Source organism: Saccostrea echinata, unplaced genomic scaffold (genome assembly GCF_033153115.1).
Source record: "Saccostrea echinata isolate AGI-Se365-2 ecotype Australia unplaced genomic scaffold, CSIRO_AGI_Sech_v1 ptg000051l, whole genome shotgun sequence".
In the NCBI taxonomy this organism is placed as follows: domain Eukaryota; kingdom Metazoa; phylum Mollusca; class Bivalvia; order Ostreida; family Ostreidae; genus Saccostrea; species Saccostrea echinata.
The window spans coordinates 2,940,001-2,957,090 of NW_026889800.1; positions in this window are offsets into that span (position 1 = coordinate 2,940,001).

The following is a 17,090-nucleotide window of genomic DNA, read 5'->3' on the forward strand; positions in this document are numbered from 1 at the left end:
CTTATAAGGCAATAAAATAGACAACTAATTTTGTTACTTTACATTTATAAATATTTTTCAATAGATGTTACAAACAAATTTATAAATAATTAAAAGAATATTTTTAATCCAACGAAAGCTCAAATCATCTGCATTCCAGTGCAATCGATACATAAGTAAACAAACAAATTGACACTCTGGTGTTAAATGGAACAGCCAGATTGTGACGTGGTGACCTAATTCGTTTCTCTATAGAGGAAACCTTTGAGCTGTAATTGGAAGCATCCTGGGGTAGTGTAAATTCTAAATTGTTCAAATCATGACCCCCGGGGATAGGGCGGGGTCGCAATAGGGAATCCAATTTTTAGATTGAAATATATATGAAAAATATTCTTTTCAAGAACCACTGGGCCAGAAAAGCTGACACTTATATGGAAACATCCTGGGGTAGTTCAGATTCTAAAATGTTCAAATTGTGACCTCCGGGGGTAGGGCGGGGCCACGATAGGGAATTCAAGTTTTACATTGAAATAGATAGGAAAAAATCTTTAAAAATCTTCTTTTCAAGAACCACTAGGCCAGAAAAGCTGAAATTTATGTGAAAGCATCCTGAGGTAGTGTAGATTCTAAATTATTCAAATCATGACCCCCGGGGGTAGGGCGGGGCCACAATAGGGAATCCTAGTTTTACATCGAAATATTTAGGAAAAATCTTTAGAAATCTTCTTTTCAAGAACCACTATGCTAAAAAGCTGAAACTTACGTGGAACCATCCAGAGGTAGTGTAGATTCTAAATTGTTCAAATCATGACCCCCGGGGGTAGGGCGGGGTCGCAATAGGGAATCCAATTTTTAGATTGAAATATATAGGAAAACATTTTTTCAAGAACCACTGGGCCAGAAAAGTTGAAACTTATGTGGAAGCATCCTGGGGTAGTTCAGATTCTAAATTGTTCAAATCTTGACCCCCGTGGATAGTGTGGGGCAACAATTAGTATTACAAGGGGGAAAATCTGAAGAACAGCAAGGTCAAAGTTACTCAGGTGAGCGTTATGGCCCATGGGCCGCTGCTTTATTTAGACTATTTAGCTATATAATAAACGTGCATATAGGCGACAATATGTACAAAACGACACGTACCGTCATAAATGCCATACATTTGCAATTGAGGAGAAAATGTTCAAATATAAAACAAATCAAATCAATGAATGAAGTTTACTAAATTATATAATTATACATATATAAATATGCATGTTGTCTTCATTTTGTAGCATTCATAAACTGTTTCAGGACATAGGAAACAATTTAAATTTAGTGCCACTGCCTCTACCAGAATTTTTTGACAAGCAGAAAAAGGTCATCAGACTTTTAGGGGACACAACCATAAATTGGCTTTGTTTTCTTTTGTTAAGTATATACTGGCAAAATGGGGAGGGGGGGGAGGGGGCACGGTTCCACGTAATCCAACTCCACCGCCGGTTCCTATGGACCTATGTTTATTGATACAAACGAAGAATATCCAACAAATAAATTAAACAGTTTGATTTTTGTTTTTATGTTTCTTACTTAACTTCTAAAATTTTTAAAGTGTGAATTTCAATAAACGATTATAAGAAGATCAATAATTGGAAGTCAGAAAAAGACAAAGATTTTTAATATGTGTACATTTTGGATAATGCAAAATATAATAAGCGGCAATAGGAAACATGGTGTTTAATTAAACCCAATCAAGTCTATCCACTCATTTTCTTACATTTATACTTAGTGGCTGTCCATCTATAAAAGGAGTAAACTCATTTACTGGTTCAATGTTGATGGTTACAGTCATAGATCCTGTTTTTTGAGGGTCAAGAGTCGAACTGTCAACACCAACCACAATAAGCGTGTACATGATTTCACCACTGTCGTAATCAATGACGTTGTTAGTGGTGTAGATTGTATTATCATTTACTATTTTAAACTTTGGTAGGGGATCATCTCCAGACTCAATATATGTTGCAGAACAACCAGCAGGATTACCGGCTGGTTCTTTGTCCTTGTCACTGCAATTAAACGTGGCTACCAATTTATCTACAAATATAAACAACAATTTTGTTCTTCTACGAAACATATTTGCTGTAAATTGTTTCCAAAGCCTGTAATATTTAAGCCAACAAATATTAAAGAACATGTACATGATACATGTATACCTACGTAAAAAATGATATAAACAAGGCAGGCTATTGACAAACAAGTTGATGGAACAAGGCTATCAACTGTCTCGTTTAAATTCATCAGTTCTATGGTCGATACAATGACCTTGTCAGCAAATAAAGTTTATCATTAAGTCGAAAATGCTTACTGATGCGTTTCATACTAATTGTTGGCCATTATTAAACACTGAATTGTCAACGGATTTTTCCGTTTGTCCGATCATGACAATGAGTACACGGCGGGTGTGACGGGTCGACAGGGGATGCTTAATCCTCCATGGCACCCGATCCCACCTCTGATGTTTTTAGAGGTATGTGCTTGCTCTGCTCCCGATTTGTATTGTTTCAATGGACTTTTGAATTTGATTTCTATTTGTTATCACCATATTTCATTATACAGGTATCTTTTGTTTTATTGCTGAACATTCCAGCCATATCAGCTGACCAATAATTTTTTAAACATTAAAAAGATTGTTTTAGTTCAAATTTAGTTGTTGAAAGTAATGCACTGTTTCCCAATTTATATCTTCAAATTTAAACTTGCAAGTTTGCTTTTTTATATATTACTCTTTCAGCAATACTGTAGAATCATTTTAGACGATAAGGGCCAACTAACATCTCATTTGAATGACAATAGATATGATTTCAACTTTTCCTTCGTCAACTTTCCTTATTTATGTAATAATATTCCGCTTTCACCTGCTTATGATGCTTACGTCTCCCAACTTATACGATACAGAAGAGTATGCTTTGGGTACGATCACATTTAAACCGATGCAGGCTACTGGCAGATGCATTGATGTTACAAGGATATCGTTAATTTCGTTTTAACTCAGCATTTCTACGATCGTTATAATGACCTTGTTAACAAATATGACGAATCAATGGGACGTATTTTGGCTGATATATTTCATACCAATTGTAAGGCCTCCTCCTGGAATTTCTGGGGGTCTGTATTTTATGCTCTGCTTCATATTTGTATTGTTTTGATTGACACCGATCACTGTTCTTTATCTTCACTTTTTTCAATGTTCGTGGGTAAAATGTCATGGTTTTGTGAGTACGTAATTTCGTGGGTAACACGTTCAAATGCTAGTTTCAATGAAACACTACATTGACAGAATAATTGTTCCTGAGGACGTAAATTCGTGGGTAAGGGCGACCCACGAAATCCACGAACATTAATGATTCCAAATCATGTATTAAATAACTAAAGGTTTTTCACACGATTATAAATTAATTCCAAGTCATTAAATTTAGAATTTACATGTATATCATCGATTTTTCGGGTTCTCTGGGATTGATCACGTGACCAATCCGTATCTTTATACCAACAAGGGTCCCTTACATAAAACTTTTGAAGTAAATTAACTTTTTACACGATCTATTATCAATTTATTATCAACAATCTAAGCTTTTCTTTAATAAAATCTTCAAGGACAAGGAAAATATGAGGGCTGTTCGGAAAGTTCGCAGTCTTCTGTCATTAATTTTTTTTTGACATAAAGTCATATGATATCCAAATTTGGTAAAAATGTTTCAGCAATAAATTCAAATTGTTTGTTTTTAAAAAAAATCAAATATATCATGATATATTTTAAACTTATTCTAAATTCTAAACTGCGAAAATAGGGTCACGGAGATTTAAGTGAGGTACGAAGTTAGCACTTAATAATGTTAATAGTCATATCTCTGTAAGATGGCGCAAAAATAGAAAAAGAAAACAATTTAGATACTCATAGGAAGAATAGTTACATCTTTTTGTATGCCAAATTGTGAATTAATTGTAAAAAAAAAAAGTAGTAGAACGTCACGTAGCAGTAACTAGCAATAGAAGTTTCTCCAGAAAAAAAAAAAAACAAAAAACAAAAACAAAAACAAAAAAAAAAACAAAACAAAAAAAAAAAAAAAAAACAAAAACAAAAAAAACAAAAACAAAAAAAACGAAGAATCTGGAGGAAGCAGAAGATATTTCAAATGTGGGTTGTGCATTTATGTGTAAATGAGAAAGGGATTTTTTTAAGTGGTAAAGTCTGTATCAGACGACAGTAAGTTATAATAATTAAATTGACATTATTAGAAAGAATTATTTATCATTTTATTAAAACGTATTTCCAAAAACCCTCAAAAAGACATTTCAGTCTGTCTTTAATTGTCAGTCTACACGGTCCATTGTGGAATACCGATCCCGATCCATTTTCATAGTATTCAGTTGTGATAAGTGAATATCATACAGTTTCGAAGTACAGTATAATGAGCTCATAAACATGTATATCAAAACCCTGCCTCTCAAAATTCAAAAGACACGAGTAACAAACGGACAAACAGGAAGACAGACGCCGGGTAAAGTGATCCCTAAGTGTCGCCTTGCTTTGCAGGCGACACAAAAATGAAAGTACTGACCAAAGAATTTATGCTACTGAAACCATTGCTAGCAAGCGCAATGCAAGGTGGTATAAAAAATTTTAATTAATAAGTGGGTATGACGTGATACTGTGGGTAAAATTGATATGGAGAGTATTTTTGATAAATTCTTTACTTCATGTTTTTGACTTACAGTGCTGCTGATCAGTGCATGTGCACCATGGTAGCAAATTAATTTCAGAATTAAATAACATACGTTCCGTTAAATCATTTGGAATGAAACTTCACACATAATACAAAATAAATATCATTAAAAAAAATAATAAATATTTTTACATGTGATAATGCGCTGATCTTTGATTTCTTGAGTTTAATATAGCAAAGATTGACAATGGCCACGGACTTTTCGAACAACCCTTGTATGTGTCAGATGGTAAAATATATAGGCTAATTCTTAAAGCTGAACCTCTCCCCTCTCCGTATATTTTGAAAGTATTTTTTTAAAATGTTTATATGGTTTACATACATTAGATGTATTTACGTACTCTCTGGGAGATTTTCCTGAATTTGGACCGTCTGAGATGCAGGGAGTAAAGCAGGCTCAAATTCGTTTGCTGGAAGAACGTTGATTGTCACAGGCCCGCAGAAGTTTCCCGAATATTCAGATGTGCCGAGGTCTCGTACCCTATTGATTTTATTTATTTATAATTTATATTAATTAACAAGACTTTCGAAAGACAAAAAGTTCTGCCGAATATGATCATTTAATATAATATGTAAACAAAGAGATATCAATATCGAACTAAAGAAGGGAAATACAGATGGTTTTATGGGGCGTTTTTATTTCCTATATTTCGATTAAATTGAAATCAAAAGCTATGCTGCTAATGAAAGGCAGCACAATAGAAACGTTAACACTTAACGCAGATTAATACTATGTAAATGGAGCTTCCTATTTAGTGCACCGAACTTTTGACTACATATATATCATATATATATAGAAAAGAGCAAGTGCACTTTCCTACAGATGTAAGTAATTTAATTATGTAAGATGTCAAAATAACTTTTTCTCTGATTTCTCATCTTATATTCTACTGTAAATATAATATATGAAATTACACCAAATATTATTAACACGATGAATTTAATTTCAATCAAATTGTCAAAATAGAATATGTATTTTCTTTATTTCAAGTAATCGTGCAAGATACTGTACAGAGGGCTTTCTCTGATTTCTGGTGTATTTCATATACTACTACGAAAATAAGTGACAAAATTATACCCAACATTGTTAACATGACGACTTTCACTTTGTTCGAAATCCAGGGACTTTTTTAAACGTAATTCTCTTCCAACAAGTTCAAAATAATCGCTTTTTCCAAATATATAGAATATATCTCCACCCGTAGATGAGTAAGTGAAAACTCTATATCCGACACCTTCTGCCTCTGACACCGTTACAGTAACACCAAATGGTGGTGGGTTTGTACATACTGCAAATGTTGTTCCTATCAATATAAAATTGTGTGTCAACATCTCTCGCTATCATGCATAAAAAGGAGAGAGAGAAAAAAAATAAAGAAATAGAAAACAAAGAATTGTTGGTAAATGTATTACATTAGTATCATATTTTAAACATATCTTTCATCACTTTTTTCTTTGAAGAAATGAAAAAGGTGTAGAAAAAGATATTATACACCAGACTCTGTTGAAAGACATCTTCCCAGAAAAGCCAAATATAGCCAAACTGCATTTATTTACATAAATGTAAATATTATTAAAAATCAAACCTCCTTAATATATTATTGATATATTATTTTTTTCTGTTTTGGAATCAGTTTATGTTTTCAATTTTCGTTTTCATTTTCTTAATATCAGCTGCAAAGTATAATATTCTAAATAAGAATAAAATTAAAAAGTAACAGAAAAGGTTATACATGATTTGTTTCTTTATATCTACTCGCCTTCTTTAACATACAACCCCAACAGTACAACAAGAACAATGGTAAGGGTCCTTGGCTGTGTTATCACTTTAAGTTCCATGTCGTATTTAACAAAAACGGAAGCATGTCAGTGCAGTTTTATTTTAAATCACCATAAAAATGTAGACGGTGCCCCATTTAATTTAAACTTTATGGAAATGGAAATTGGTTCCAAACTGGCAAAGCACGTCATATTTTTACGCAACAAAAACGTTTAGAATAGTTCTGTTGTTATTTTCATGGAATGTTTTAAACAAAAATTCATATTAATACCTTTATAGTGAGAATTTAAAACAAAAAAAGTTAATTTCACTTAAAATAATCAATGGCTTAGCTCGAAAAAGTATTTGTATAATATTATTAAAAACAAAAACTGACTAAAACTACCCAAAAGAAGAGAAAGAAAGAATAGGAAATTATAAAAAAAAAAAGTCATAGATTTTTTGGCACAAACAATGCTCTCTAAGTTTACAAATGGCTGGGCTGTATAATAAGGCAATGACAAACCCAGGAAAGTCGAATTAATGAACTGAAAAAAAATTGCACGTACTAATCAAAATAAATATATATATACAGTACCTACCAGACACTAACTACAGAGCGAACCCCGAGTTCGCTTTGCGTTCGCTAGAGGTCCGCTATTTAAAAAAATGGGTGCGCTTTTTGGTGCGCTCTGGGTTTGTTGTGCGTTCGCTTGAGGTCAGCTCTAAGTCAGTTAGATCGAATCCTGTGTTCGCTTTCACTCAACACCTTTTAATCTTTTCTCCTGTAAGCCCAAAGCCCCGTCACTTACATATTTCAAATATGCATAGTTTAAATGTATATTGCTCATTGTGCCACTTTTCAAAATAAATTCTTTCCCTTTTCAAGCATAAAAGGAACCTCGCAAGATGGACAATAAATATATATGTTTTATAACTTGTACATTTCTTTTTCATATAAATGGCTTTTGCTTTACAATAAACACAATCCTTTCTTTTGTTTGTATTTGAAACAGAAACATTAGGTTTTTCTTTTAACTTCATAAGAGACAATGCAGATAATTCACGGAACTCACGCTGCCCCATAATTTGATGTTCATTTTGAAAACATTTTGAAAACTGATTTTCAAGTGTTTTTCCCCTTAATTCTTGAAATTGGATAAAAACAATTCACATCCATAAAATCATGTAAATGAAAAAAAAAACCCCAGTACTTTCCACCAGTGCAATTGTGTTCTGATATAAGAAGGATATTTACAAGTAAGTTGATTTGACAAATCTATAGCTTCCATACAATTGTTATAATTTCTAGCTACTACAGGTTGTACAAATTTTTTCTTGGCCCATGTTAATCTTAATTTAAATGTTCTATCACAGACAGTTGTAGCTGAACCTTGATATGAAGATAACACAAATGTAACTACTCTACGATCTTTCCATTGAACAAAAACAAATTCATTTTTTTTTCGATGCCATCTAAAATCACCTCGTCTTGCAACTTTAAACATCTTTCAATTCATTAGGAATAGAAAAAAACTATTTGATTTCAGCACACCATGAAGATAAACTTTCTTCTGTAAAGTTCTTTGCCAATTGCTAATGAGGTATAAAAATCAGTAAAAAAAAAAAAAAAAAAAAAAAAAAAAAAACTTGTAACCTTGAACAAAAAAGAGATTTACATAATGTCATAGTAACATTATTTACTGGGTGGCGGATAAGAACATTTTTTGAAATGAAGAACTTATTGAGAAAAAGAAAATATAGATGTATGTAGATACTCTCCGTAAAATTTTCCTTAATGCGGACCGTCTGAGATACTGTGAGTATAACCTAAGGCTCAAATTCGTTCGCTGGAAGAACATTGACTGTCATAGCTGGACATGGATCTCCCCATGCTGTCAATTAACGGAGTCTCGTACCCTGTTGGTTATTAAAGATATAATGTATTAACTAACAAGACAGGTCTGCAGAATAGTCTACTCCTGCATTACTCTTTTCTATAATGTATAAGCAAGTAATCATTTTAAAAAAAAATTAAATTTGTTTACATTTGGATTTTTCTACATTTTATCTGATAGAGAAACATGCAAAGTGAAACATCGCAAGCTGGAGATGATTTAAATTGATGTATCTGATAGAAGTCAGTGCAGTTCTTCAATGTCTAATTCCTGACAAATATTCGAACCCTACAATAAACTAGTGTATGTTTAGATGAATTCCTTTGTAATAATAAACTAAGCATTTTTCATAATCTCAGTATTTTTGAAAGATCCCAGTGAGAAAGTGTTAAGCGTTTTCTGGCGTTTTTAATACTCTACTGTAAAAGAAATAGTTAAATTATTTTTAAAAAACAAAGTCAAGGGGATGAGTATCGGTTTGTTCGAAATCCATGGACCTTTTTATACGTAATTCATGATCGCTTCCAACAAGTTCAAAGTTCATCTCTTCCGACCTTATAGAATATATTTCCACCCGTAGCTGAGTACGTGATTATTCTGTAACCGACGTTTCCCGACTCTGACACATTGATGGTCACTCCACTTGGTGGTGGGTATGGACATACTGCAGCTGTTGTTCCTGTAAGTATAAAATTGAAAGCATACTAGACATTTATGAATGATCATTTCAGTTTATCATGAGAAAAATGTAAAAATAATATATTTTAAAGAAAAAGATATTTTGCACCAATTTCTATTGAAAATAGGAGTTCTTCCTCAAAAAGCAGAACAAGTTTTATTATAAAATAACATCTTTAAGATATTATATTTTTCTTTTTAAGAATTGTTTGATTAATATCTACATTTTTGTCACTTTATAGGATGATATAGACAAATTTTGATTGAAAAATAAAACTTAATGTTGCCAAACTTATTCATTTTATATAATGTAAATATATATATTAAGTTCTTTATTAAGGATTTTTGACAAAGGTTTGCTTGTAGCATTTGTCCTTGATATTGGCTTCGAACTAGAAAATTTTACCTAAAAAAAGAATTTTTTATAAATATATTTCCACACCTTCTTTGACGTAAACCAAACAGTACAATGAGGAAACCATCAGTATGTCTGGCTGCATTACCACTTTAAGTTCCATGTCGTATTCAACTAAAAGGATGCACATAATTGAGGTTTTATTTTAAATCAACATAAAAACAGATGCGATACCACATTTTTAACTTTGTGGTGATAGGATTATGCTCAAGATGCGTCATTCTTTAACGTAGACAAAAGTATAGAATAGTATTGTTTTTGTTTTGCTTTAAAAATCTTTTTTAAAAAAATTATAAAAAAGAATTACATAAGTACCTTCCTTCAGTGTAATTTTTTATAAAAACACTTGTAATCTTTTTACATAAAAAAAATCAAAACATCATTAAACTTCAATTGATGAAGTAAAGAAAACGAAAACTGGTAAAAATTGCATATTAGATAAACAGAACGAATTGGAATTTACAAAATATTTACACATCTTCCTTAAATCTCATACTTTCTACACTGTTGCTCGAGTACAGTACCTACCCATACAATGATTCAGAGTTATCTCTAAGGGACCATCCTGAAAAAATTAAAGACTAGAATGAATTAGATAAAAACAAGTCTACTAAATATTTCCCCTTATTAGCTAAAATTTAAAGAATTTAAAAAAGAAATGGATAGTTCACCAATTGTCTGCGATTCTTGCGGTACTTGGTCCCAGCCGTAAGGAGGCATATCCGCGCACAATAAAGAGGTTCTCAACATAGGGCTTTCCCTTGTTCTATTCGAGAATGTTTATTACATTCAAAAATCAGGAGACACCCGATAAGATTTCCTTTATTTACATAATTATCGGTTTTTCATACGAAGAAGACTTGTTTTAAAGTCGACATTTCGCAAATTCTATGGTCGATACAATGGCATTGTAAGCAAATATAATTTATCGTTAAGCCGACTAATGTTTTACATACAAATTGTTCGGCCATTATTTTCACACTGAATTGTTCATGGATTTGTCCGATCATGACAAGGAGCAAACGGCGGGTTTGAACGTTCGACAGTGATGTTTACTCCTCCATGGCACATGATCTCATCTCGGATGTTTTAAGAGGTCCATGTTTAATCTGCTCCCAATTTGTATTTTTCCAAATGACTTTTTAAATTGATTACAGTTCGTTTTCTTCATATTTTACACAAAAAATGTCATTCGTACTTCCCTGCATATCGATGACATACAACTCTTTTATGTGCAAGATATTTGTTTTCAAAAATGATTAAGACAAATGAAAAACTAAATAAATAACTAAAATACAGTTTGAAATTAGAAATTAAGTTCCTTTCGAACTTTGCAAATACAACAAGAAAAGAAATTGATTGATTGTATGTCTTTGTAAGTACCCTTCAAGAATTTTTCACTGACGTAGTGAAGGAGAAATTTCAAGAGTACTGTGCAACAATATATTCGAGAAGTGGTGTAAATCAGATGTGGTTACTTAAATATTCCAAAGAACTTTTGGAAAATTTGAAATCACAAGATTTTACCAAATTCAACAGCTTAAAAACTTACGACTTTTCAACTTTATACACAACCATTCCTAACGATGAATTAAAGTCCAGGCTTTTTATGGAACGCCATAGCTGCCTGAAGGTCATTTTCATTTTATATGAGGTGGAATAACCTTTATGTGAAGTGGTGAAGTCATTATATATAGTGGTAAAATCATTATATTCAATGAAAACTTTATTATATGCAGTGGTTTTATCATTATATACATTGATAAAATCATCATATTCATTGAAAACTTTATTGTATGCAGTGGTTTTATCATTATATTCAGTGGTAATGTCATTATATGTAGTGGTTAAATAATGTAATGAAGTGATAATATCGATACATTATGTTGTAAAATCATTAGTGCAGTGGTTTTTTCCATTATATACATTACTGATATCTTTCTGTGATGTGATGAATTCAATATATACAGTACAAACATAATTTGTGTGATAAAGCAATCATTACATTGTATGAAACCCGCTGCATGTGGAGTGCCAAGTTAATTTCATTCAGTGCGACACCTTTACATGAAGTGAAAAATCTATTATGTGCAATACTAACATCATTATATTATATAGTAAAATTATTATATATATTCCTTAAATAATGCTTTGCAGTAGTAACATCTTTATATGAGGTGGTTAATTAATTATATGATGTTGTTAATTTGTTATATGATGTGCTCAAATCTTTATATGCATTAGACGTTTCATGTTATGCAGTGGTAACTTCTTTATCATCATCTAAACTGGTCCTTTTATTTAAAAAAATGCGCGGAGTTCCAGTTTAAAGAGTGTTTGAAAATAGGAAACCCGGGCCGTGGCAAATTAAAAGCCGGGACTATTCGAGATTTTTCTAATTTCTGATTCTATTATACATCTGCCTGATTTTATCAACTGTGCTGAAATTTTAAGACTCATTTTTATAGGTTAATGTGTATTCGCTGTAAAAATTGCATTTAATTTTAAAATACTTAGTAATTTAGATTTTCTTGGCGATTGTTGATTTCCAAGTTCAGTGGTGGATCCAGGAATCTTGAAAAGGGGGGCCCGACAAGTTTTTGTTCGGGGTAGGTAGCCCACAGTCAAACCAGAAAACAATTGATTTATTAAATCTTATGTATATTTTGGACACAAGGGGGGGGGGGGGGGGGGGCGCGGGCCCCATAGGCCCTCTCTGAATCCGCCCGTGAGGTTGGTAAATCGGGAAGGCAATCAAGTAGACATTTTACGTGTTTTGTTTGTTTGTTTGTTGTTTTTTGTTTGTTTGTTTGTTTTTTGTTGTTTTTTTTTTTGCCATATTTGACAGAAAGCTAATAAACTTTTAAATTATTCTGATGTTAAAAATTATTCATTCTTTGAAAGGCATTTTTTGAGTGAATTGACACGTTTAAGAAAAACCGGTTCACATAGACGTCGGAACCGGGGGGAGGGGGGGGGGCTATTGCCCCCCCCCTTTTTTTTTTTTACAAAGGTAGACATAATATAAGCATTGAAAATTCGTGCGTACATCTAGCCTCCCCCCTCCCCACTTTCTACAGGCACGATTCATTGTAGTGAAAGAAGGGTAATTGGTAGTGTTTAAAAGAATTTGGTACTGAAAGATGTTCGACCAACCCCCCCCCCCCCCCCACCCCCCACCCACACCCCCGAAATAGGATTTTCGGGTTTGGAGAAAGAACAATTTTCCTTTTTTTTTTTTTTGCTTGTCAAGTTTTTTTTTTTTTTTTCAGGTTTGATTTTTTTTTCTATTTCAATTATCCACCCCACTATCAATTTCCTTCCGACGCCAATGGTTCATTAAAATCGGATTTGATCTTCCGGAAGTCAAACATAAACAATCCGAAATACTTATTTGTTATCTACATGCCATTTGATAAAACATAAATTAATTAAAGAATTATCAAATATACATGTAACTATAGGACTATTAATGCAAAGCCTTGTGTCAAACTTTAATCACGCGTAAATTGATTGGTTTAAGGATATCCGATCCTCAGCCTTGAAGGATAACTCTTAATTTTATCATTTTATTCAAAAAGGCTAAAATGATTTTAATTTGGTTGTTTGTTTGCTGTTTAACGTCCCTCTCGAGAATTTTTCACTCAAATGGAGACGCCACAATTTGCCAGTGGAGAGCTGCAAATTTTGTCCTATACTCGACACTTAAGGCCATTGAGCAGTGATGGATTTTTTTCGTGCCAACACCTATTGTGGAACGGGACCTCGGTTTCTGGCTTTATGCGGTCTCTTACGAAGGACCGGTCTCAACGTGCCACTGTCGGATTCGAACCCGTGACGTAAGGATTGACTCCTTATTCCGCGTCTCTTAGAGCAGACACTCTAATCACCGTGCCACGTTGGCGACGGCAAAGATGAAACTTGAAAATGAAATGTTTTCATGCAGCAATTTTTATTTTAAGCATTTCAATGTGAATTAAGGTTTTCTGAAGTCTTAGAAACAGTCTTATAAATAGTTGATATTAGTAATTTAACATCCCCCCCCCCCCGAAAAAAGTATTAAATAAATTACATATTTAACGTAATCCAGTTTCCTTCCATCTACTAACATATAGATACATGTACCAGTGTACATTTGCATATTATGAAATAAGAAATGATTTATGGTGTTTTGCACCAGGTTCTTCCCGGATGATCGGATCTGGTTTAATAATCCTTTTTTTAATGAAAATGTGTATTTTGCATAAAAATAGCATTTTCAAATAAAGAAATAACTATCAAAAAGAAAAAGTTTTTTTTTTAGTTAAAATACAGTGTTTAACATCGGAATAATTTTTAAGTTTATTAGATTTTTATCAAATATGTCAAACACACACACACACACACCCTCACCCTCACACACACACACACATAAAATATCGCCAACCCAGGCTACCCATTTTACCAACATGGAAATCAACAATCGCCAAAATAAAATCTAAAATACTAAGTACTTATAGCACAATGGATAAAATATTAAATCAGAAAATTGAAACTGCCTACCAATTTTACTTGAAACCAAAAATCGTAAAGAAAATCTAAAATACCAAGTATTTAAATACAATTTTTACAGCGAAAACACATTAGCCTAAAAAAGAGTCTAAAAATTTTAAATCAGAAATTAGAAAAATCTCGAATAGTCCCGGCTTTTAATTTGCCACGGCCCGGGTTTCCTATTTTCAAACACTCTTTAAACTGGAACTCCGCGCATTTTTTAAAAATGTTTTTGCAAGAGGACCAGCTCATATAAAGATGTTACCACTGCAAAGTATGATTTTAGGAATATATATAATAATTTTACTATATAATATAATGATGTTAGTACTGCACATAATAGATTTTTCACTTCATGTAAAGGTGTCGCACTGAATGAAATTAACTTGGCACTCCACATGCAGCGGGTTTCATACAATGTAATGATTGCTTTATCACACAAATTATGTTTGTACTGTATATATTGAATTCATCACATCACAGAAAGATATCAGTAATGTATATAATGGAAAAACCACTGCATATAATGATTTTACAGCATAATGTAACGGTACTATCACTTCATTACATTATTTAACCACTACATATAATGACATTGCCTCTGAATATAATGATAAAACCACTGCATATAATAAAGTTATCAATGAATATAATGATTTTATCACTGTATATAATGATTTTATCACTGTATATAAAGATAAAACCACTGCATATAATAAAGTTTTCATTGAATATAATGATTTTACCACTATATATAATGACTTCACCACTTCACATAAAGGTTATACCACCTCATATAAAATGAAAATGACCTTCAGGCAGCTATGACGTTCCATACTTTTTGATATCATTGGCAGCTGCTTTTTCAATAAAAATGGAACTCGTAAATTTACTTACCTTGTCATTTGTCATTTGCAAAATTATTTTGTTAAACAACATTCTGATTGTACACACAAGTACTCTGAAGTTGACATTAAAAAGATGCTTGAGTTTCTGATTGACAATATCTATACGTGAAAAGAAGAAAACACTTGTTGTGGCCTTCAACTCGACATTTAGATATATCGACGACGTATTGTCAATTAAGAATGGTTATTTCCATTCTTATGTCGATACAATATATCCTGGTGAGCTTGAGATAAAAGATACCACAGAGTCTGACACATCTGTTTCATATTTGGATATTTTACTTGAAAGGGACGTTAACGGTAATCTAACAACCAAGCTTTATGATAAACGTGATGACTTTAACTTTTCAATCGTCAACTTCCCTTACTTATGCAGCAATATACCTTCATCACCTGCATACGGGGTTTATATCTCTCAGTTGATTCGATACGCAAGAGCATGCTCTACGTATGTACAATTTCTAAAACGAGGTAAATTATTGACAAACAAGTTGATGAAACAAGAGTATCAGCAGTCTCGTTTAAAGTCATCATTTCGTAAGTTCTATGGTCGATACAATGACCTTGTCAGCAAACACAATTTATCATTGAGTCAAATGCTGACTGACGTTTTTCATACTAATTGTTAGGCCATTATTTACACACTGAATTGTCGACGGATTTTTCCGTTATTTCCCGATCATGACAAGGAGCACACGGCGGGTGTGACCGGTGGGCAGGGGATGCTCACTCCTCCGTGGCACCTGATCCCACCTCTCATGTTTTGGAGGTCCGTGTTTGCTCTGCTCCTATTTTGTATTGTTTAATGGACTTTTGAGCTTGAATACTGTTCGTTATCTCCATATATTTCATAAACGTCACAAGAGAAGATAGAATACAAGGAAGGAAAGAAAAGCGATAAATAAGGCCTTGGCTTCAATCAAGATTTATTTGAAAAAATGTTTCCTTGAAATAAATTTTTAAGATCATTCTATTGTATACTCTTTTTTTATTTTAACATTAATTGCGATTCACCTTACTACTGAGCATAAATAGGTGATTTGAATGAAGCTCAAAGTCCATTAAAACATTACAAATCGGGAGCAGAGCAAACACGGACTTCCAAAAACATCAGAGGTGGGATCAGGTGCCATGAAGGAGTGAACATCCCCTGCCGACCGATCACACCAGCCGTGTGTTCCTTGTCATGATCGGGGAAAAAAACGGGAAAATCCGTTGATATTTCAGTGTGTAAAAAATGGCCTAACAATTAGTATGAATAATGTCAGTCAGCATAAGACTTAATGATAGATTGTATTTGCTGACAAGGTCATTGTATCGACAAGAAATCATAAAAGAATATGAAGACTATGAAGATGCAAGATTCTTGTATAAATAAAAAAAACAAACTCGGATCCCATCTTTTTTATTGTTTATAGAACAATTTATGATGTCGAGTTCAGTGTTTGTTACTAAGGAGTGTGTGTGTGAGTGTGTTTATGTGTAAGAGTTGGCGCTTTTAGGCATATATTTCAGTAAACATAGTATTGTTTGTCATGTGGATTGATTTATTTTAAGATACTTTTCAATAGTTTCAATAAACTATTACACTTTAATGTTATTGAACTACTATCAAATTCCCAGATAAGAAAGATTTACCAGTTTTCATTTTCAAGACACATCATTGACCAAACAAACACATTTGTTTTATTCAAGGTAATTGTGTCGGAGTTTTCCTCGAATATAGAAAAGAATTCAAACGTGTCTGTATCTAATTTGTCAAAACAATACATAAAGGTTAAGTGTTTGCTGGCCACTAAAGCGATGAATTAGAAAACTGAAAAGAAATCCCCTGGTGTTTTCTATCTTTATCAGTTTAAAGAGTTTCTTCTCTTTAATTAAAATGATTGTGCTATTACATCATTATTAATCACAGATGACATATACATGCCCATGTGTTAATATTTGAAATACATGCACATGTGTTAATATTCGAAATAAGTACTTTAAATTTTTACATACAGTTACATGTAAGATGAGTTTGAAAAATAAAACGTGATAGACGTGTGCAAAAGGAAAAAAGTTTAGCTTATTGGTTTATTCTGAATCAAAGCTATTTTAAAAGCGTGTTTGTATTGTTTAAAATTAAATCAATCTATTGAGATAAATAAAAAAAATGAA